The 22,096-nt window shown below is 45.7% G+C and overlaps 1 protein-coding gene across 2 annotated transcripts in view; it reads right to left on the reverse strand.

The window, feature by feature from the left end:
* RPA1 (replication protein A1) overlaps window positions 1-22,096 on the reverse strand; it is a 150,899-nt gene that overhangs the window by 111,327 nt on the left and 17,476 nt on the right. The window lies entirely within an intron of this gene.

A 22,096-nucleotide genomic window follows, 5' to 3' on the forward strand; every position in this document is an offset into this window, starting at 1 on the left:
ATGGAGGGAACCCCACTCTGGTGGTCTCAGAGGCAACAGCATGGATTATCTGGCACATAGTAAGCTTTAAAGAAGCTTCAAGTATTGCAGTGGTCTCCACTATTACTTTCTTTTTTTTTTCATTCGCTTGCAATCATCTCTTTCTCCCTTCTATTATTCCCCTATACGTTATTCTTCTGGTTCCTGTAGTCCCACAGCGCTCGAGGCATCTATCATGGCCGCCGATCTCGTCCCGCATTGCGCATGCGCGGTGGACAGAGATAGGGGACGTTTTAACCTTTTTCCAGCTTCCAAGATAGCGCCGGAGTCATCACGACGCTTCTGCGCATGCGCGAAGCGTCATTTTTGCCGCAATGGCGGCGGGCTATTTAAAAAAGGACTCTAATTCTGAAAAAAGAAAGGAAAGAAGGAATCAACTTGTATTCTGCTCGTTTTTCAGCTACTTTTCTGCTATCCTGGTCAATATTTCTCCTACGACCTGGTAAGTGTTTTTGAAAAATCATTACAGGATTTTCTTTATAAAAAAATCATCATTACAGGATTTTCTTTATAAAAAAAAAAAAAATGTTTTCTTTTTGTCGAGATAGAGAATATATATATATATATATATATATATATATATATATATATATATATATATATATATATATATATATACACATATACATATATACACACATATACACTTCTTTAACCCCTTCCAGACTTCTTCCTCTCTGCTCATGGAGACCACTGCCCAAGCAGACCACCCACGGCCGATAAGTTAAGGGACTGTCTGCATTCAGTGGTAAGTATTGAAGAGAGAGAAAAGAGGGCATATCTTCTGACAAGACTCCTGACAGCCCTTCTAGGTCAAAATCAAGACGCAAAGAAAGGTCAAGCCATACTTCAAGCAGAAGATCCTGCAGAAGCCGATCAAGCTCATCTCGTCACAGGCACTCACGCCGTAGTCATTCTCGCCGTGGTCACTCACGCCACAGCCGCTCTCGACAATCGATCATGTCATGGAAGATCACCTTCATCACGTCACGGACGAAGCCAGCACACCCGTCCCGCAGCCAATTCCTGCTGGGTATGTGGCGCCACTGCTTTGCCAGATAAACTAGCATGTCGCACGTGCTTCAATGAAGCCACGAAGGAAAGAGAATCGGACGTCAGAGAAGTAACCAAACTAGTTTGGTAATCAGTGAGAGAATCCATAATGGAGTCAACTACACCCCTGCCGACCAGGTCAGACCCAGGTACCTCCATGGCTCCTCCTCTCTCAGCAAACGAGGTAGGGACGGAACCAGAATCCCCTTCAGAGAACGAGGATCCAGAAGTACCAACAGGTTTTGACTTCACTCTGGTCGAGCCTTTTGCAAAATCTGTCAAGGCGGCCATAGGTTGGGAAGAATCTGAAGAAGCACCTCAGAAGACGCGGAAATATTTTCCAAACCTGAAGAGGGATCCAGAAACCTTTCCTTTCATTGAGGAGTTAAATGATTTAATCAAGGATGAACGGGAAAGATCCGACAAGAGGCCTAGCCTGAATAATAGACTAGCAAAAATGTATCCTTTAAAAAGAAACTAAAGTCAACTCCATAATTAACGCTCCAATTGTGGATGCCTCCTTGATGCGTCTGGCAAGGCATGTCACCCTTCCCATCGAAGACGCTGTCTTTCCGTGACGTTCTGGATTGGAAGATTGACCTAGAACTTAAAAAAGCCTACTCCACAGCAGGAGGTGCTTGTAGACCAGCAGTCACCACAGCAGCAGTTGGTAGAGCCATCTCGGGCTGGACTGTCAATATTGAGAAATCTCTCCAAGAGAAAGCAGACTTGGAGAAGGTAATTTCATCCCTACAGGAACTTAAATTAGCAGGCGATTTTATCACAGAAGTCTCCATGGACATTATTAGGTGCTCGGCCCGGGCAATGTTAGCCTCGGTGATGGCAAGGAGAGCTCTGTGGCTAAAACCCTGGGTAGCCGACGCAGCATCAAAAACAAATTGGTGCAAGATTCCCTACCACGGTTCCAATCTTTTCGGCTCCAAATTAGATGCAGCAATTTCTAAGGTGACGGGGGGAAAACAAAAAAAAAAAAAAAAAAAAAAAAATCGGGCCTCATTCCCTCTGACAGGAGACCCAAGAGATCAAGAGGTCCTGCTTACAAAGGTAACCTTCCCGAGAGGTACAGAGAGGCCAGAACCTACAGACCGGGTAAAGAGTTTAAAAGGAACTGGAGGAACAGTTACAGTTCCTGAAGATGTGAAAAACCAAAACCACCCCTTCTAGCGAACAGCAGAAGTCCTTTTGAAGGTATGCCCGCCCATCCTTCAAGGGTGGGCGCCAAACTCCCAGGAACCATTTCCTTCCAACCAAACTCCCGTCTTCTCCAGCCAAGAGAAGGATCTTTCTGAGGTACATAACGGAATTAAAACAAAAAGGAGGCAATTTTGGAAGTTCCGCTGTGTCAAAGAGGCAGAGGATTCTACTCCCCTCTTTTTTTTTGGTAAAAAAAGAAAACGGGGGATTTACGGCCAGTGCTGGATTTAAAGAGACTAAACAAAAACATCAAGTTGGAATCCTTCAAGATGGAAAGCCTACAGTCCATACTATTAGCGGTGAATCTAGAAGATTGGATGCTGTCCGTAGACTTATCAGACGCCTATCTTCACATTCCAATACATCCTGCCTTTCAAAGATTTCTCTGTTTTTCAATCCACCAACATCACTTCCAGTTCCAGTGCCTACCCTTCGGTATCTCGTCAGCTCCCAGGACCTTCACCAAAGTTCTTCTGCCCCTCATCGCATACCTCAGAGAGAGAGAGAGAGAGAGGTCTAAGAGTACACCATTATCTGGACGATATACTTCTTCTAGCAGAAAGTCGCCAGATCTTGATACAACACCGGGAGATCTTACTATCAACCCTGCAAGTTTTCGGTTGGCTAGTGAACTGGCAGAAAAGCAAGCTTCAGCAAGCTTCAGCCCACTCAGAAAATGTTTTTTCTAGGAGCAGAACTAGACACCATTCAAAACAGAGTACAGCTCCCTCATCCAGAAAATTCAGAGGTTAATCTCTGTTACACACTTACCAGCCAGAGTATGTATGAGTGTCCTGGGTTCCATGTCTGCGACTCTGCCCATGATCCAGTGGTCCCAATGGCACACAAGGATCTTACAGAATTCCTTTCTGAGACAGTGGAATTGTGCACCTAATAGACCTGAGAGCGGTGTATGTCCCAGCAGCTCAGAACATGCTGGCCGACTATTTGAGCAGGGAACTTCTCTCAAACAACAAGTGGTCATTGAACCAACAGGTCTTTTCCCTTCTTTCAAGAACTTGGGGAATACCAGAGATCGACCTAGCAGCTACGCCTACGAACACCAAATGTCGGAGATTTCTGTCAAGAGCAGCCTTCCCATCGGCCGAGGGAACGGATTGTCTGACCCATTTCAAGACCCAGAATTTCAAGCTGGGTTACATTTTTCCACCAGTACCCTTAATCGCGAAGTTCCTGTCCAGGCTTCGGAAATCGTCAGCCACTGTAATAGCTATAATTCCTTTTTGGCCGAAGAGTCCTTGGTTCAAAACCCTACTACAACTCAGCCTGCAGCAAGCGCTTTCTCTCCCAGTAACATCAGTCCTCCTGTCCCAGGGCCAATTCCTACACCCTGCTCCAGAAAGGTTACACTTGACAGCATGGAAGTTGAAAGGACTCGGCTGCTAGAGCAAGGATGCTCGCAGCAGGTAATTTCTACTCTTTTACAGGCTAGGAAAAGCACCACCAACAAGACATACTCTCAAGTCTGGAATAGATTTTGTTCACTGGCCCAACAAAAAAAATTGGAACCCAGTATCACCGGAGCCACTGCAAGTTCTGGAATTCCTTCAGTCGGGTATTACTAAAGGATTAAGCTCAAGTACCCTTAAAGTCCAAGTTTCTGCCCTTTCGGCTAAAACTGGCATTAAATGGGCCCTTCACCCTCTGGTGATTCAGTTCATGAAGGCTTGCCTAAAAATCAGACCTCCAAAAAAACCCACATTTCCAGCATGGGATCTCTCTACAGTACTTGATGCATTATCAAAACCTCCCTTTTTTTCCGGTTGAGTCAATTTCACTCTGGAACCTGACTTTGAAGTTAACCTTCCTTATCGCCATTACAACCGCGAGAAGAGTTTCAGAACTTAGAGCATTACTGATATCAGAACCATACCTAGTCTTCTATCCCGATAGAGTGGTATTGAGACCCTCGGATCATTTCACTCCCAAGGTATCATCTTCTTTTCATTATAAATCAAGATATCACCCTTCCATCCTTTACTAACGACCAGGGCGAGCCTCATGCATTGGATGTAAAAACTATCATTACCAGCTATTTGGAAGCTACAGCTTCCTTCAGAAAGACGGATAATCTTCTCATAATCCCTCATGGTCCTAGAAAGGGCCATCCAGCAACTTCTCGAACAATCGCATCCTGGCTGGTCAACACCATAAAAAAGGCATACTCTTCTCAGCAGCTAGTTATCCCGGAAGTCATCAGAGCACACTCAACTAGGGCAGTGGCAACTTCATGGGCAGCATACTGCAGGGTTTCACCAGAGACAATCTGTAAAGCAGCGACCTGGTCATCGAGACATACATTTACTTCTCACTACAAAATTGACTCTGCTCAGCTAACAGCAGACTTTGGAAGATCCATTATTAGAGCCAACTCCACAGCTCTTTAGAATAATAAAACTTTAATTGCACCCTCCCGTCTGGCGAGTTATTTCCCAGTGTGTGCTGCCATGAAGGTGTCAGGAAAATGGAAAATTATATACTCACCTTTCCGTAATTTTCCTTTCCTGACGCATCTTCATGGCAGCACACAGATTCCCACCCCGTTCTTAGATGATAGATACAGAGAATGGTGGGGATCTCGCCCTCTTCAACTTTTATAGCTAACCAATCCTGTCAGGTTGTGGAGGCGGAGTCACAACCCAGTGTGTGCTGCCATGAAGATGCGTCAGGAAAGGAAAATTACGGAAAGGTGAGTATACAATCTTCCATTTTTATTGAGGGACACAGACATTTTTTAATCTTTGGGATGTTCAAAAACAGTCCAACAGTGGGGTGATCAACACTGTTAACAAGCACTAACAGGTCCAAGAAAATAGAGAACAGAGAACTTGAGACTGCATACCCAATGGTGCATGCCATCTGAAGGACCTTAAACTTGAAGATGGCATCACAAATGTCCATCTTGCAGAACTTAGAGAATGAGCGAACAGAAGACCAGGTGGCAGCTTCACAAATCTTGTAAACGGTTACTTGATGCTGAAAAGTCCAAGAAGCACTCACAGATCTAACAATATGCACAATAAAAGAAAAGGGTGGAACTCAATGCTTGCGACTGTAAGCTTCAGTGACAGTATCTGTGCCACCCAGAGTTTGTGGAGTGAGATAACAGTGCACCCTTTCAGTGTATCTGGGATGACAAAAATAGATTCAGCCTTTTTGAAAGTAGCAGTGGCTGGGACATAGACTTGCACAGCTCGAGCCACAACTAAGCAATGGAGGGAGTTCCCTTTTGGTGAGCTGGAGCCCGAGAGAGATGGAAGTACGGTACATTGCCCTGGATAAGGGGAAAGTCACAAACCATCTTAGGCAAGAAGGAAGGCTTGGGCCTCTATGGCACCTTGTCTCTATGCAAAACCAAGAAGGGTTCTTTGCAGAACAAGGCCGCTAACTCACACCTTGAAGAGGTGATTGTTACATGAAAAAATAGCAAGTGAAGGTAGAGAGGAATGTCTCTAATGGGTTCAAATGCTATTTCTGAAGTGCAGAAAGAACAAGATTCAAGTCCCAGAGAGTCACTGGGCAACAGATGGGAGGAGCTACAAGGAGACACCCTGTACAAAGGTCTTAAAGTGGATGTAAACCTTCACATATACAGAGTGAAGTGAATAGCCTCAGATGATACACAGATCTGTGCTGTGACAAGACAAGCTCTCTGCTAATTTATAGCAACCTCCCTGGACACAAAATTTCAGGCTGGTTTTAGCTCGGTTGAGGGAGAACTTGTCAGAAGTTATCTTGCTGATAACAGAAGCAGCAGAAACACACAGACTTCATGCTTTGGAGAGATAAAAGAAAACACTAGAGATAGTTGTGCCGAGGTCAAATTTCACGAATCAGGTTTACATCCACTTTAAAGAGTGGGAGGTCAAGTCTCAGAAAAAGACAAGAACAGAAACCTGGCCTTCAGTGTTTAGGATCAAAACACAGGAAGGCGAGGACTCCTCCCACACAAACTCCTCAGGGTGCAAGTTCCAACACTCACCAGTTTTAGACATGCCTCTGCCCTTTAAAATCTGGGCCTCCACAGTCATGCCATAAAGCCAGCAACTGAGGGTGACAAAATGGACATATGCCAGTTCCCAAGGAGCATCTACAGGAGTCGTACCAGGTCAAGGTTCTATATCCAACTGGGTCAGAGCAATGAGAATAACTGGAATGCCAGTCCATCTCGATCTTGTGAAACAGATGAGGAAATACCTAGATCAGGGATTACTGCTCCCACAAAGCCACAAGAGCATCTACTACTTCTGCTAAAGGATCTCTGCACCTGGATACAATCCTGTCCAGTTTATCGCTTAACCTGGACACAAGGAGGTCCACATCTTGCATTACCCTGCAAAGGTCCTGGGACACAATTGTCAAAGAAATCTGGCTGCCAATAGTCTGTCTGAAATGTACAAATCTGCCAAGACCGAAGAAGTTCTGCCCAGAACAGGAGCTCTAACCTCTCATGCCGCAGTAAGATTTTGGAGAGTTCCTTCCCAATAGTTGATTGAATTCAGAATGGTTGACCCTCACCCAGCAGAATAGCCCAAAACTGCAGAGACGGCTTAATCATCCAAACTTCAAGGATGTTCACCAGAAGAGATTCCTTTAACCACCAAGTCCCCTGTGAATGGAAAAATAAAAGGGTTGGTACTTAATGAGGCAAAGGACAAAAAAAAGTCAGTTACCTCCATCCTTAACTGCGAGACTGCTTTAAGGACAAAAGGTTGAGACTTTATATGAAGCATGCGGTTAAACAAGTGACAAATGGGTCTGGCAAGTTAATAGTAGGGGTATCTAAAACTGCTATATCATAATATAATGTAGACCTATTTGTCACTTGTTTAACCGCATGCTTTATATAAAGTCCTAACCTTTTCTCCTTCAAAAAAGTCCTCCGTAACTTTGAGGTCCCAGGACTCCTCCCTAGCCAGACAAGCAGAGATGTTTCTAGTGGATTTAGAGGACTTCCCCCAATTTCAGAAACACCAAACCATGGACACCTTGTCCTTGAAATCAACCGATTTGATCTGTCCAGAGACTGGACCAGCTTGGCCCACGACAACAGAAACTTTGCGTTGCCAAGATTAGAGCTGGGAAAAAAAAAATGAACTGCCTCAAAGCAGGTTACCATGAGGTCCAATACTTCTATGCGAAAGCAGAAAGTTGGATGGTCTCTGGACAGGGGAGTCTGAGGTTACTCCTGTAGAAGAAACACTCTGGCCTAAAAAGTGTCCAAGACTAGACCCAGATACGCAAAGCGATGAGTCATTTTCAAAGGTTCAGGATCCACCTGAACTGCTGTAATGCCTGGACAAATCAGTCACTTTGTTCAACAGGAGGTTATCCAAGTATGCCACAATGGGGCTGCCATGAAAGAGCAGCAGGGCTAACACTGGGGCCAGCATCTTGATGAATACCCCAGAGGAGTAGCCATAGGGTAGGCTGACAGAGCTATAGTGTAGGGGCCCCACATCAAAGAGTAAAAATGACAGATATGCTGGAAAGATGGGGACATTGTAGGTAAACATCTTTAATGTCCACAGAAAAGTCTCCCTCGTAAAGGAAGTCTGCTACAGATTTGGTGGATTCCATTTGGAATGTTCGGACCCGAATGAGCCTCAAGATCCAAGATGGGTCAAATGTCTCCTTTTCAGTTTGGAGACAAAATTGGAGTAAACCCCTGAAATCATTTTACTGCAGGAAAAAAACAATGACACCTTGATGGAAATCTGAACACTAGAGGGGAGAAACAGCGAGGGCGGAAGGAAGTTAAACTCCAGTTTGTACCTATTAGGATATCACCGCCTGAACCCAAGCATTCAAGATGCAAGTTTCCCAAGCATCTGCAAAAAGATCAACGAAAGTTCCCTCTCTGGAAAGTGGGGGCAAACATTCATGCAGGGGAAGGCTTGTCTGAGGATTTGGCAGATTTAGAGTTCCAGGTCTTGCTAGTGTACGGGTATCCAAGTTTGGAGTGACTTGACAAGGAAGTTGAAAAAGTGGAGTCAGAGAGGAAGAAGGCTTCACACTGTTCTGTAGGCTTCTACCACTGAGGGGGGAAACAAATTGTCTTGTCAACAGTATTTATTTCATCAAGACCCAACCCAGGGACCTTGTCCCCTGAAAGGCCATGTGAATGAAAGGTTTCTTGCTCAAGGGTTCCGCAGTCCAGCACTTTAGCTGAAGATCCCTATGCATATGTATCAACATAAGGCACATAAGAGATGAGGTGGGAAGTCCCCGTAAAACTTTTGCAGCTCAACTTTAACACTACAGCCATTTCCTCTATATGTTCAATAAGCAAGTTATCTATTGCAGCAGTGTATAGAACTCTAATGCCGCGTACACACAATTGGAAATTCGGCCAGCAAAAAGCTTTTGGTTGGAATATGCAACCGTGTGTATGCTCCATCGGACTTTTGCTGGCCGAATTCCAGCCAGCAAAAGATTGAGAGCATGTTCTCAATTTTTCGGTCAGAAAAAGTTCCTATCCGAAATTGCAATCGTCTGTAGCAATTCCGACGCGCAAAATTCCTACGCATGCTCGGAAACAATTCGACGCATGCTCAGAAGCATTGAACTTCATTTTCTCGGCTAGTCATAGTGTTGTACGTCACTGCGTTCTTAACGGTCGAAAGTTCAGCGAACTTGTGTGACCATGTGTATGCAAGGCAAGCTTGAGCAGAATCCCGTCGGAAAAGCCATCATATCTTTTTCTGACCAAAATCCTGATCGCGTGTACGCGGCATTAGGAGATTTTGACCAGTCAGACATGGTACGACAAAGTAATGCAACAGCTTAAATTAGAAGAAAAGGAGGACCCGCCAGTGTTACATAGAAATGGCTTTCGGCCACTCATTGTCTTCTAAGATGGACTTGTCCTCTACTGGCAAACTAAGCACCTTCTAACGACATGTCCAGATCGAAAGTGAGAATTAACTAGTTCTGTACATCCTCAGAAAACAGATACAAGGCTAATAAGCACTTGGAGAAAAAAAAAACCCCAACCTAAGACCCAAAACCCCACTGGTAGAAGCCACAAGCTAATCCTTTAGATCTTTCCCGTTATTCAGACTTTAGGGGGGCTGGAGAGTGGCCAGTGGGAGTAGAAAACGTCCTGGCAACTGTAGGGGTAAAAAATGCCCCATTTTTAGTATTAGGGGGAATAATAGTGCCCCATCAGTGCTAGTGGGAGGAATAGTGCCCCAATGTTAGTATCAGAGATGTGCAGTGCTCCAAGGGCTGGAAAAATGCAAGTATATGGCCCCAGTTTGGAGACTCCCTGCACTGAATAAGAGCCAAATCATTGTCTTAATTGGGAGGCAATAGTAATAAGGCAAACCAGATATAGAATCTTGTAGTGAAGGCACAGGGACACACTTGTGGCATCTGCGATTAGAGTCAGCAAATACCTGTGTGATTTGGATCAGTCTTGCAGGACAGCGGTCAATACCTCAGCTAAAAACACGTAGAATCCAGCCAGAGCTGAAGGGGCTCGATCCAGCACTGAGCATGAGAGCAACGGCTCGCTCCCTCCCTCCTCACTGGGCAGATTGATAGCCATGGAAGCCATTGGATCATGCTGCTATCAATGAGATCCTATTACGAGTGAGCAGGGGGAGGGGGGGCAGGGCAAAGCCCCGCTGTCTGTGTAAATGGATGCAGGCAGTGGCGCACTGGAGCGAGCCTGCAAAATACCCTCCTTAGCCAGCAGTTTGCTGGGGGAAAGAGCACCCACGGGGAAACCCATAAGACAAGGATCACCTGTGGGGAACCCCAGACCCGGAAGTGCAAGATCACATACTAGGTACATGATTCTGCACAGGAGAGCCGCCTTGCTGCCGTAGATATACAGTCGGCAATCGGTTAAAGTAGAACTTTTTTTCCCCAATTTTCGATAGAGTAAGAGAGGGTTATAACTAGAGGTGCACCGAATGGAAATGTTTTTGTCCCGAAACCGAAAATGCAGGATGCACTTGGCCGGAAACCGAAAATAACAGTTTTAAAATAAAATATATATAAAATTTGTATTATATTAAACTTTTTAATTAATATTATCAATTTAAATGAATATGAATGTATTGTCGGCCATTATTGGCACCTTTAGTGCAAGAAAAGCTCAAGAAAAATGTATTCCTTTAAATTCTAAGTATGTCTGCACACGGGTCCGTTGGGCTTCCATTGTGGTGTAAAAAAAAATTCAGCTTGGTGCATTTTTGGTCAGAAATAAAACGCACCTCCCAGTTCAAATGCATCTTTAAATGCACCCGTGTTATTTTTTTATGCTGTTTTTGAGTCACATGACCTATTAAAAAAAACCCAAAAAAACACTAACCACAGATCATGGCAAAATAGGCCCAAAATCATGGTAAAATCACCACAAATTCGCAGTAAAATTGCGGTGCGTTTTCGGTGCCATAACAGGCACCTTTTTCTCTTATCGGCCACATGCCGATAACACCATTTTCGGCCGAAATTTCGGTGCATCTCTAGTTCTAACCCCTATCAGTTTCAAGGTTGCCATCTGTGTCCCATTGGGGAGATCTCTTTTTATTTCCTGACCCATAGCAAACACAGGAAACAAAGGGAAATCCCTCCAAAGTGAAGCAAACCCTGGTGGTCACCCAGTGGTGTATTTAGGTTTTGTGCTGCCCTAGGCCTGACTAAATGCGGGCGCCCCCTAATTTAAATCAGACACACCCCTTCCTGTCAAGGCCACACCCCTTACAGTTTAAGACCCGCCCTGTCATCTGTAAACCATACCCCTTCAGTGCCTTTTATCAGTGCAGCTTAAGAATGTCGCCTCATTAGTGGCTGTCAGTGCCCATCAGTGCAGCACTGCCTCATCAGTGCCCAGCCCAATGGTGCAGCTTCTCAGTGGCCATCAGTGCAGCCTCATCGGGGCCACCAGTGCAGCCTATCAGTGCCCATCAGTGTAGCATATCATATCATAAAGCGGAGTTACACCCAAACATGGAAGCTCTGCTTATCTGCTTCCTCCCCCCTCCGGTGCCACATTTGGCACCTTTCAGGGGGGAGGGGGGGACTGGGTACCTGTTTTTTGACAGGTACCCTTTCCTACTTCCAGGAGACCGTGCCATCCCTTGGAAGTTCGGCCCTCCTCCTCCTTCCTCTGCTGCCAGGCCATTCAGAAAGCGCAGCTTTCTTTGCACATGTGCAGTATGGAATCAACTATGTAGTTTCACTGCCGGTTTTCCTTAACATGTACGGTGGCGGCAGCACCCGAGAGCTGATCCAAAAATCAGCTGGGGTGCTGACATCACAGTCTCCCTGGACCAATAAGTGTCCTAATATTAAAAGTCAGCAACTACAGTATTTGTAGTTGCTGACTTTTAATTTTTTCATGGGGGGGGGGGTTGGACCTCCTCTTTAATGAGTATGCATTGATTTCAGCATGCATGGAGAACTTTGCAAATGCTGAAATGAATGCAAACTCAGTAAAGAGTCCTCATTCAGTGAAAGTTCCTGTACTGCAAAGTTTGCATTGATTTCAGCATGTGTAAAGTGCTCCATGCATGCTATAATCAATGCAAACTTTGCAGTACTTGAACTTTCACTGAATGAGGACTGAGTTTTCAGCACCGATCACTTTATTGCAACAAGATCTGTATATTAATTTCCATATTAAGCACTTATATGTGATTTGTAATGTGTGCCAAGCAGCCAGTTTTGCAGTCAGGGGCTGTGTGGGGGATTTGTGACCACAAGGAGTGAGATGAATCAAAGAGCAATGTATGACTGCATGGAGGGGGGTGGGGGTAATGTATGACTGCATGGAGGGCGGTGGGGGTAATGTATGACTGCATGGAGGGCGGTGGGGGTAATGTATGACTGCATGGAGGGGGGTGGGGGTAATGTATGACTGCATGGAGGGGGGTGGGGGTAATGTATGACTGCATGGAGGGGGGTGGGGGTAATGTATGACTGCATGGAGGGGGGTGGGGGTAATGTATGACTGCATGGAGGGGGGTGGTAATCTATTACCGCATGGAGGGGAGGTATATGAGAGCTTCAAATATATATATGTGTGTGTGTGTGGGGGGAGGAGGTGGTTAATGTATAGGGGAACACTGACTACTTGGAGAGCATTCTATGTATGGGGGAGGATGGATATACATTTACCCGATCAGAGGGGTATCCTGAGAGCTCAACATTGTACTACCTGCAGTGGGATGAGCCATCTCTGGATCTCTTCCTCGATTCTGGGCCATCCCGACCCTTCCAGTGATGATTAGGGAGGTGAGGATATTCTCCGCCTCCTCTTCGATAGACCCCGCCTCGGACCTGGGAGACGACGCAGAGTAGAACGCTGCACGGAGGAGGGTGGGCGGAGCATAAGGCTCCGGCTCCGCCTCCGCCAGTCAGGTTGCGCCCCCCGCCCCCTCTCGGCCAAGCACGGCAAACTTACTGCCCATAATAGTTACACGTGCCCCGCGGCCGCTGTATTTGTGCGGGACGCGGCCGCGGGAGCCGAGGCTCGGAAAGATGGGTCGGCGGGGGCGGTTTTTGCCGCCCCCCTCAAAGTGCCGCCCTAGGCCTGGGCCTTGTCGGCCTAGGCCAAGAAACAGCACTGTGGTCACCACAACTAAACAGCCTCAGATTTCGTCTCTAGTCTTGTTCTGGTGTCAACCAAATTTGGGATTTTCTCTTACTTTCACTTTTGGTGATAACAGTAAACATGGCAAATAATGACACAGCAATAAAAGCCTGACAAGTGTTCTAATCTCCACTCAATCCAAAACAGAAAAAAAAAAAAAAATGAATGCATCAGTCTACGCTCTACCAAACTTCAGAGTTTTGTTACAACTATGAAATACAGTAGCTACTTTGTATCATGCAAGTATTCATGTACACTGTGGGGTTGATTTACTAAAACTGGTGCACTCAGAATCTGGTGTAGCTGTGCATGGTAGCCAATCAGCTTCTAACTTCAACTTGTTTAATTAAAGTGGATGTAAACCCCATTCATGAAATTTGAGCTGGGCACATATCTGCAGTGTTTTCTTATATCTCTTCAAAGCCCCAAGTCCATAGCTTTCTCCTGCTCCATTCTTCAGTTATCAGCATAATAACTTCTGACAAGTTCTCCATCAACTGTGATAAAACCAACCTGAATTTTGTGTCAGGGTGGGTGCTATAATAGATTAGCAGATCGCTGGTCTATTCACAGCACAGCTCTGCAAGTCTCTGCCTATGTAGAGGGGGATGGGGGGGGGGGTGCCTTTCCTCCAATCAGCTGTCTCACAGTGTATGGCAAGAATCCACACCCACATGTGAATCAGGAAGAGAAAATGCTAACAGCACATGCAGTATATAAAGCTGAAGACAGCCGATATATACAAGTAAAACTTATGTAGGAGGATTTGTTTAATCCCTGTGCATCATCTGAGGTTGTTTACTTCACTGAGTATATGTGAGGGTTTACATCCACTTTAAAGTGGATGTAAACCCACGCTCATCATTTTTACAAAGTACTGGCATAGTGCTGATCTAAAAGGTATATACATGTATCCTTACCTTTGAAATATCTCCCCCTTCTGTATTTGGAGCCATCCAATGGGACAGGTGATCTGTCTATCAAAGTGCACGGACAAGGGGGGGGGGTTGTATGTGACGGCGCGCAGCAGGGAACACACAGCTATTGAAATGGAAGCTGTGATGTTCCTGGAGCTGTAATCAAACAGGCAGCGGCCCCCCATGCATTTAAACTGATAGGCGGCACTGGGGGCGGAGCCCCACCCCTGCCCAGGCCCCGCCCCGTTCGGTATCTGCAAAAATTCTCTTTTGGCTTTTTGCCGAAAGGGCCATTTTTGGCCGATATGTTTTGGTGCATCCCTAATAAAAAGAAAATACAAATTAAAAAAATTCTGACACAGTCAATTGCTCTACAGACAACATCCACTGGTCCCAAAAAAGCATTAACCACGGCAGAAGGGCACGTACAGGCAGATTAACGTGGCCCTTCAAGAGGCGGCTTGCGGGAGCTCCGTGACCGTGGGTCCCGCAATCATCTCACTGTGAGGAAGAATAGGGAGATGCTAATGTAAACAAGCATCTCCCCGTTCTGCCTAACGACACTGTCACTGATCACCACTCCCTGTAATCGAGAGCGGTGATCAGTGATGTGTCACACACAGCACCCCCCCCCCCCCCCATTAGAATCACTCCCTAGAACACACTTAACCCCTACAGCGCTGTAGGGGTTAAATGTGTCCTAGGGAGTGATTCCCTTTACTTTTTTTTCACTGCCAGTGACATTTTTTACAGTAATTAAAGCAATTTTTTTGCATTGATCGCTGTATTAATGCCAATGGTCCCAAAAATGTGTCAAAAAAATTGTCCGATGTCTCCGCAATAATGTCGCAGTCACGATAAAAATCGTTGATCGCCGCCATTACTAGTAAAAAAAAAAATTAATAAAAATGCCATAAATCTATCCCCTATTTTGTAGATGCTATAACTTTTGCGCAAACCAGTCAGACGCTTATTGCGATTTTTTTTACCAAAAATATGTAGAAGAATACGTACCAGCCTAAACTGAGGGAAAAAAAAAAATAAAACATTGGGGGGATATTATAGCAAAAAATAATGCGTTTTTTTCAAAATTGTCGCTTTTTTTTTTTGTTTATAGCGCAAAAAATAAAAACCGCAGAGGTGATCAAATACCACCAAAAGAAAGCACTAAAATTATTTTTTTATTGGATTTTAGAGTAAATATGAGATCTGAGGTCTTTTTGACCCCAGATCTCTTATTTAAGAGGTCCTGTCATGCTTTTTTCTATTACAAGGGATGTTTACATTCCTTGTAGTAGGAATAAAAGTGACAATTTTTTTTTTTTTTTAAACAGTGTAAAAATAAAAAGCGAAAAGAACGCATACGTAATTAGTGCCTACATATGAAAACAGTGTTCAAACCACAAGTGAGGTATCACCGCAATCAGTGCGAGAGCAATAATTATAGCACAAAAAATCCTCTAACTCAAAACATGCAACCTGTAGAATTTTTTTAAACGTCGCAAATGGAGAGTAAGAGTAAAAAGCTGAGTTAGACTTACCGGTAACTCCTTTTCTGAGAGTCTTCCAGGACAGCCCATGAGACCTTGGGCTCCTCCTACCAGGACAGGAAACACGTCACCCCCACCAGATAAAAGGGCGGTCCTCCAGGCCCATGTCAGTATTCTCAAGAACCGTAGGACCCTGCAAAACATATGCATAATACACATAACTTCAGACAATACCGGGTGGGAATCTGGCTGTCCTGGAAGACTCTCAGAAAAGGAGTTACCGGTAAGTCTAACTCAGCTTTTCTCCAAGCGTCTTCCAGGACAGCCCATGAGACGATGAGCCAGAACTTACCAGTCTAGGGAGGGACAACTGCCTGAAGGACCTTACGACCAAACGCCTGCTCCTGAGCTGATAGGAGATCCAGGCGATAATGTTTAATGAAGGTCGAGTAACTGGACCAAGTGGCAGCCCTGCAAATTTGTTCCGGTGAGGCACCAGCCCTCTCAGCCCAAGACGTAGACAAGGCTCTAGTTGAGTGCGCAGTAACAAAAGGTGTAGGGACCTCCCTAATTTTGTAAGCTTCCAAGATGGCTTGCTTTATCCATCTAGCCAATGTGGCTTTAGATGCACTATTCCCCTTGTGAACTCCAGAAAAGAGGACAAACAAGGCATCAGTTTTCCTAAAGGTCTTCGTGACCTCAAGATAGACCAAGAGAATCCTTCTTACATCTAGAAAACTAAATTTTCTTTCTAAGTCGCCCTGTGGCGAACTACAAAAGGTTGGCAATACAATGTTTTGAGATCGGTGGAATGTACTTGCCACCTTGGGCAAAAAACCTGGATCGGTTCGTAACACAACTCGATCCTCAAAAATCGTGAGGAAGGGCTCCCTAACTGATAGGGCCTGCAACTCACTTACCCTACGAGCTGAGGTAATAGCTATAAGGAACACAGTTTTTAATGTAAGTAATTTAACTGACATACTTTCCAGAGGTTCAAACGGAAATTCTACCAGAGTTTGAAGTACTAGGGACAGATCCCACGTTGGACAACTTCTCACTACTACTGGTCTGGCCCTAGAGATAGATTTGAAAAATCTGGCTATAGTGGGATTTTCCAGGAGAGAAAACTGGAGGAACACACTAATAGCTGCCGCCTGTACCTTTAAGGTACTAATAGAAGGACCTTTGTCGACACCCTCTTGGAAAAATTCCAAAATAGACGGAATATCATGAGTCAATCTATAATTTTCAGATAACCATGAGTTAAACCTTTTCCAAACTTTGGAATATATGGCTCTAGTAACTGGCTTCCTGCAATTAACGAGAGTCCTGACTACTTTGTCAGAGAACCCTTGGGCGCTCAGTATCTTTTCTTCAGATACCAGGCCGTCAAGTTTAAGGAAACCACCTGAGGGTGTGATACTGGACCCTGCAATAATAGGTCTTCCCTTTTCGGAAGACTCCACGGAGGCTCTGAAACCAGAGACTGTAGCAGGGAAAACCATGGCCTCTTGGGCCAAAACGGGGCAATTAGAATCAGATCTGTCTCTTCCAGCCGAAACTTCCGGAGGACTTCTGGAATCAGCCTGATTGGCGGAAAGGCATAACATAGGCCTGGAGGCCACGGGTTCGCCAGAGCATCGATCCCCAAGGCTTGGTCTGCCGGGTTCATGGAAAAGAATATCTCAGTCTTGCGGTTGTTTCGATTTGCGAACAAATCCGCTACCGGATAACCCCATCTCTTGGTGAGGTCTGCAAAGACTTCGGGATGAAGGGACCAGTTGTCTCGGTCTATCCTGTGACGGCTGAGATAATCTGCCAGGCAATTGTTTTTCCCCTTCAGGTGTACAGCAGAAATGGAGGCTAGATTCCCCTCTGCCCATGAAAGGATCTCCTGGGCAATGGACTGAAGCCTCCAGCTTCTCGTGTCTTCCTGCTTGTTGATATACGCGACTGTCGCTATATTGTCTGACAGGATTTGGAGGTTGTGACCCCTGATCTCCATCTGAAAAGACTGGAGGGCTCTCTGGACTGCAAGCAGCTCTCTTTGATTGGATGAGGCCCTTGCCTCCTCTGGGGACCACTCTCCTTGTGCTACTGCATTGCTGAGGTGGGCCCCCCATCCCCAGGAACTCGCATCCGTGGTAATCCTTCGGGAAATGGGAAAGGACCATGGGAGACCTCCTGCTAGGTGCTGACCAGCTCTCCACCACCACAGGCTTCTTTTTATACTGTCGGGAAGCCAGATCCTTGACTCCAGGGACCTTACGTCCCCGTCCCAGTTTCTTAAAAGAAACCTTTGTAACGGACGCTGACGGAGTCTCGCCCATGGTACTGCGGGAAAACATGAGGTCATAAGACCCACTGCCCTCGACACCTGTCTCAGAGAGACCGACTGGTTGGTCTGCAATGTTGACATAGTCTGGAACACTTTGGTAATCTTCTCCTGAGGAAGAAAAACTCTTTGGTTCACGGAGCAAAAATCGTAACCCAGATAAGTTACTTTCTGGGCCGGAATCAAGGACGATTTTTCTTTGTTTATTAGCCAGCCTAGGGACTGTAAGAAGTCCTGTACAGCCTGGAGATCTTCCAACAGCCTTTGGTATGATTTTGCCACTATTAGGAGGTCGTCTAAGTAAGGGATAACCGTTATTGCCTTTAATCTTAGAGGAGCCAGCACTTCCCCCAACACCTTCGTAAAGATGCGTGGGGCTGAGGAAAGACCGAAGGGGAGGGCCTGAAATTGAAAATGTCGGGTCCCCGTACCCGTCTTCACTGCCAATCTCAAAAACTTTTGGAAGGCTGGATGGATAGGGATGTGAAGATAAGCATCCCTTAAGTCCAACGTGGCCATAAAGCAGTTTGGGTATAGTAGGTTTTTGATTGTAAAAACCATCTCCATACGGAAATGCTTGTATCTGATGGACTTGTTTAAGGTCCGGAGATTCAGGATAAGTCGAAACTTTCCTGCTGGCTTTCTGACCACAAATACATGGGAATAGAATCCCTTGCCCCGCTCCGATCGAGGAACAGGAATCAGGACTTTTTGATCTAATAAGTCTCCGATCTGGAGACCCAGAGCCCTTGCTTTCTCCCAATCTTGTGGAGGAAATGTGACCAACAAACGTTCTGGTGGTTGGTGAACAAACTCCAGCCTGTACCCGTTGGTCACTAGGTCCAGGACGAAGGGGCTCAGAGTGACTGCTGCCCACTGTGGGATGAAGGCCCTCAATCTCCCTCCCACCGGGGAACACAAGTCACTGCGGCTTGGCGGGCTGTTGAGGAGGGTTAAATAGCACTCCCCCTTTGCCTCTGCCTTTGTGCCCAGTCCAATGCTTTTTCGGCCTGCTGTCTTTTTCTCAAGGACTCTGTTGCCTGTTTTGGCCACGAAAAAATTTTCTGGCTGTCTGAACTCTCTTTTTCTCTGGAAACGCCTTTTTCTTATCAGCCGTGCATTCCAGTGCCTCCTGTAGACCTGGGCCAAATAAATGATCGCCAGTTAAAGGAAGGCCACAAAGGCGCAACTTGGAGGCCGAGTCCCCTGACCAGGTCTTAAGCCAAAGGCTTCTCCTGGCCAAGTTCACTAGAGCCGAAGTCCTGGCTGACATTCTTACCGACTCAGCGGAAGAATCTGCCAAAAAACCCACTGCCTGAAATAGGAGAGGAAAAGACTTTAAAATTTGCTCTCTGGAGGTACCTGCTGACAGATGTGACTGAATCTGAGTCAACCAAACCTCCAGATTTCTGGCCACACAAGTGGAAGCCAAAGCTGGTTTCAGGTTTCCAACTGCTGAGTCCCAGGCTCTGTGGAGAAGGATATCCCCCCTCTTGTCCATCGGATCCTTAAGCGTACCCATATCATCAAACGCCAGGTCCGAGTTTTTTGAAACTTTTGAAAGAGGTGCGTCTAACTTGGGATTCTTATTCCATGGCTGCGCAGTGTCCTCATCAAAAGGAAACCTCCTTTTTAGGTTACTGGAGAAGAATGGTTTTCTCTCAGGATTATCCCATTCCAGTTTAATAGTATCAACCAAAGAACTATGAACTGGAAACACTCTTGATTTTCTCTTATGTAATCCTTTATACATAAGATCATGTTTGGATAACTGAACCTCTTCCTCTTTTAATTCAAGGGTAGTATAGATAGCCTTTAATAAGTCATCTACATCCTCAACAGATAACTTAAATCTTGAGCCTCGAGTGGATTCTCTATCTCTGGGCTCTGTATCTGACCCTGATTCTCCCAGAGAAGAACGGGTAGATCTGACCTCAGCCTCAGAGTCTTCACTCTCTGCCTGCTGCGGAGTGCTTACTGACGCCTTCAGTGAAGACGGACTCTCTGCTGGAGTCTGGAGCTTGTCAATAAGCGTTCTAAAGGAACTGAAGGTGGACGCAAGCTCATCCCTAACAGAAGTAAGCATCTTCTGGCAAGAGGCAACCGGGTCATCCTTTACTAGGCCTTCTATACAGGTGCGACAAACTGCTTTGCTCCATGAGGAGCTCAATTTGTTTGCGCAAACCGCACATTTCCTTTTTTTTTTTTTTTTATATAATCTTTATTTATCAACGTTTAGTAGAAAAATACACACATTTTAGAAAAGCAGGGTAGAACACACATATAATTTGTCCATACATCTGCTAGTGCAAATAAGAATTTCGGACCTGCGGCGGCGGCCTTGTCTGTAATCTACAATACCCATCCTGAATCAGGATGAACATGTGGCGTCGTGTTGGTTAATCCAACCTTGGCCGCATTCAAAGTGCTCAATGATCTGGAGAGCCAGTGGACGAGCCCTCCCCGTCAACGGCTCGAACCGAGGGGGGTAAATACCTCCAACAACCTCATACGTCTCGCCGTGTCCAGGAGGGGCACACCCTTCCCGTCCCCCCACCCACTAGAGGCGGGCAATGAAAAAAAGGTCCACCTCCCAGTGGGGGGTCTGTGCTCCCTTTTGTTGTCAGCCGCCGCCCATGTCCAGGTAGTGCAACATCTGTATCTTATGACCGCAGCCTGTTAATTGGCAACTGGTATGCAGTCTAAGAAGTAAAATTAGAAGGTAGAGAAGAATAAGAAGTAGTTAGAGTCAGAGGGGGAACAAGTGTGAGAGGATGGGGAGGTGGGGAAAGGGTAAGAAGGGGGGGGGGGGGGGGGAGTGGTGTGGAGCTTACCTCAGAGTCTGAGAAGATCTTGTAGATCTGCGCCAGGCGAGTTCTGCCACCGGTTGGTTATCATCCTGGAGGGAGTCTATGAAAAATGTCTAACAGTGGGCTCTGTTACTGTTGCCCAGGCGGGATCTTAGAGTTGGTTCTGCTAATTCCAGCAGGGCCAGATCTAGGCTTGAGGGTATGAGATTCGGGTCGAACATAAAGTCTCTCCAAGGTCCCCATGTGGCCTCAAAGTGTTCCAATTTTCCTTTACAGGAAGCTATCCAGTGTTCAGCTTCTCTAATATCATTGACTTTTTTAATCCAGTCTTCTCTAGAAGGTACCCTGGATTGTTTCCAATATATTGGAAGGAGGCGTCGAGCTGCGTTTAAGAGGTGTGGTAGTATGCATTTTCTGTATCTACTAATCGGCATCTGAGGGACATGCAGGAGGAAGTAGACTGGGTTCAAAGGAAGATCCAAGTCTAGAATTTCTTTTATTAGGGATTTGACATCTGCCCAGTATGGCTGTATCAGAGGACATTCCCACCAAATGTGGAGGAGCGTGCCTCTCTGTCCACATCCCCTCCAGCACTGGTCTGATACCGAGGGGTAGATACGAGCTAAATCGGTTGGTACTCTGTACCAGCGCGACAGGAGCTTGTAATTTGTTTCTTGGGTTCTGGATTCAATAGAGCTTGAGTGGGTGAGCTGATATAGGTGTGTTAGTTGGGATGTGGAGAAGTCTAGTTGTAAGTCTCTCTCCCAAGTCCGTATGTAGGTCGGTCTGAGATTGTCATTAGCACTGTTTAATAAGCGATACATTTCCGATATTAAATGTGGGATCGGGTCCTCCTCTATAAAAAGTTGCTCGAAAGGAGTAAGAGTGGAAATATCTCTTATGGATTGTCCGTGAGTTTCGAAAAAATGGTGGAGCTGTCTGTAGCGCCAAAAATTTATATTGGATCCCCTGTGTCTACTTTGTAGGGATTCGAAACTCATCAGCTTACCGTTGCTCATCAGTTTCCAACAGCTGGCATTACCATCAACCACCCAAGGGGCGAAAAAGGCCATTTGCTCACCTGGCAAGAACCAAAGAAATCCCCCTAATGGGGCTAGTGGGGACATGGGCGGTGATAGGTTTAAGATCGAGTTTAGTTTGTCCCAAGTAGCGAGAGTGTGTCTCGTCAGTGGGGAAGTTGAGTCTGAGAGCCCACGGTATTCATTTGGTAGCCAGGGAGCGAAAGCCAGATTCCTACCAGCTAGCCATTTCTCAAGAGAGACCCAAATTTTGGATTGGGTGTGGAAGCGCCAGTTGAGGATCCTCTGAAGAGCAATTGCTTTGTGATATTTCAATATGTCTGGGATCCCAAGGCCACCTGCTAGTTTTGGGTGTTTTAATGTCTTCATGGCTATTCTAGGGTTACGTGCATTCCACACAAATCCCGTTATGATGTTATTAATCTGGGAAAAGAATTTGGTAGGCAGTGGAATTGGTATCATTTGAAGAAAGAAGAGTATACGGGGTAGAACATTCATTTTTATGATGTTAATACGGCCTATCCAAGTGAACGCAGTCTTGGTCCAAAGGGAGAGGTCTTTTTTAAT

The sequence above is a fragment of the Aquarana catesbeiana genome, linkage group LG02 (genome assembly GCF_042186555.1).
Source record: "Aquarana catesbeiana isolate 2022-GZ linkage group LG02, ASM4218655v1, whole genome shotgun sequence".
Classification (NCBI taxonomy): domain Eukaryota; kingdom Metazoa; phylum Chordata; class Amphibia; order Anura; family Ranidae; genus Aquarana; species Aquarana catesbeiana.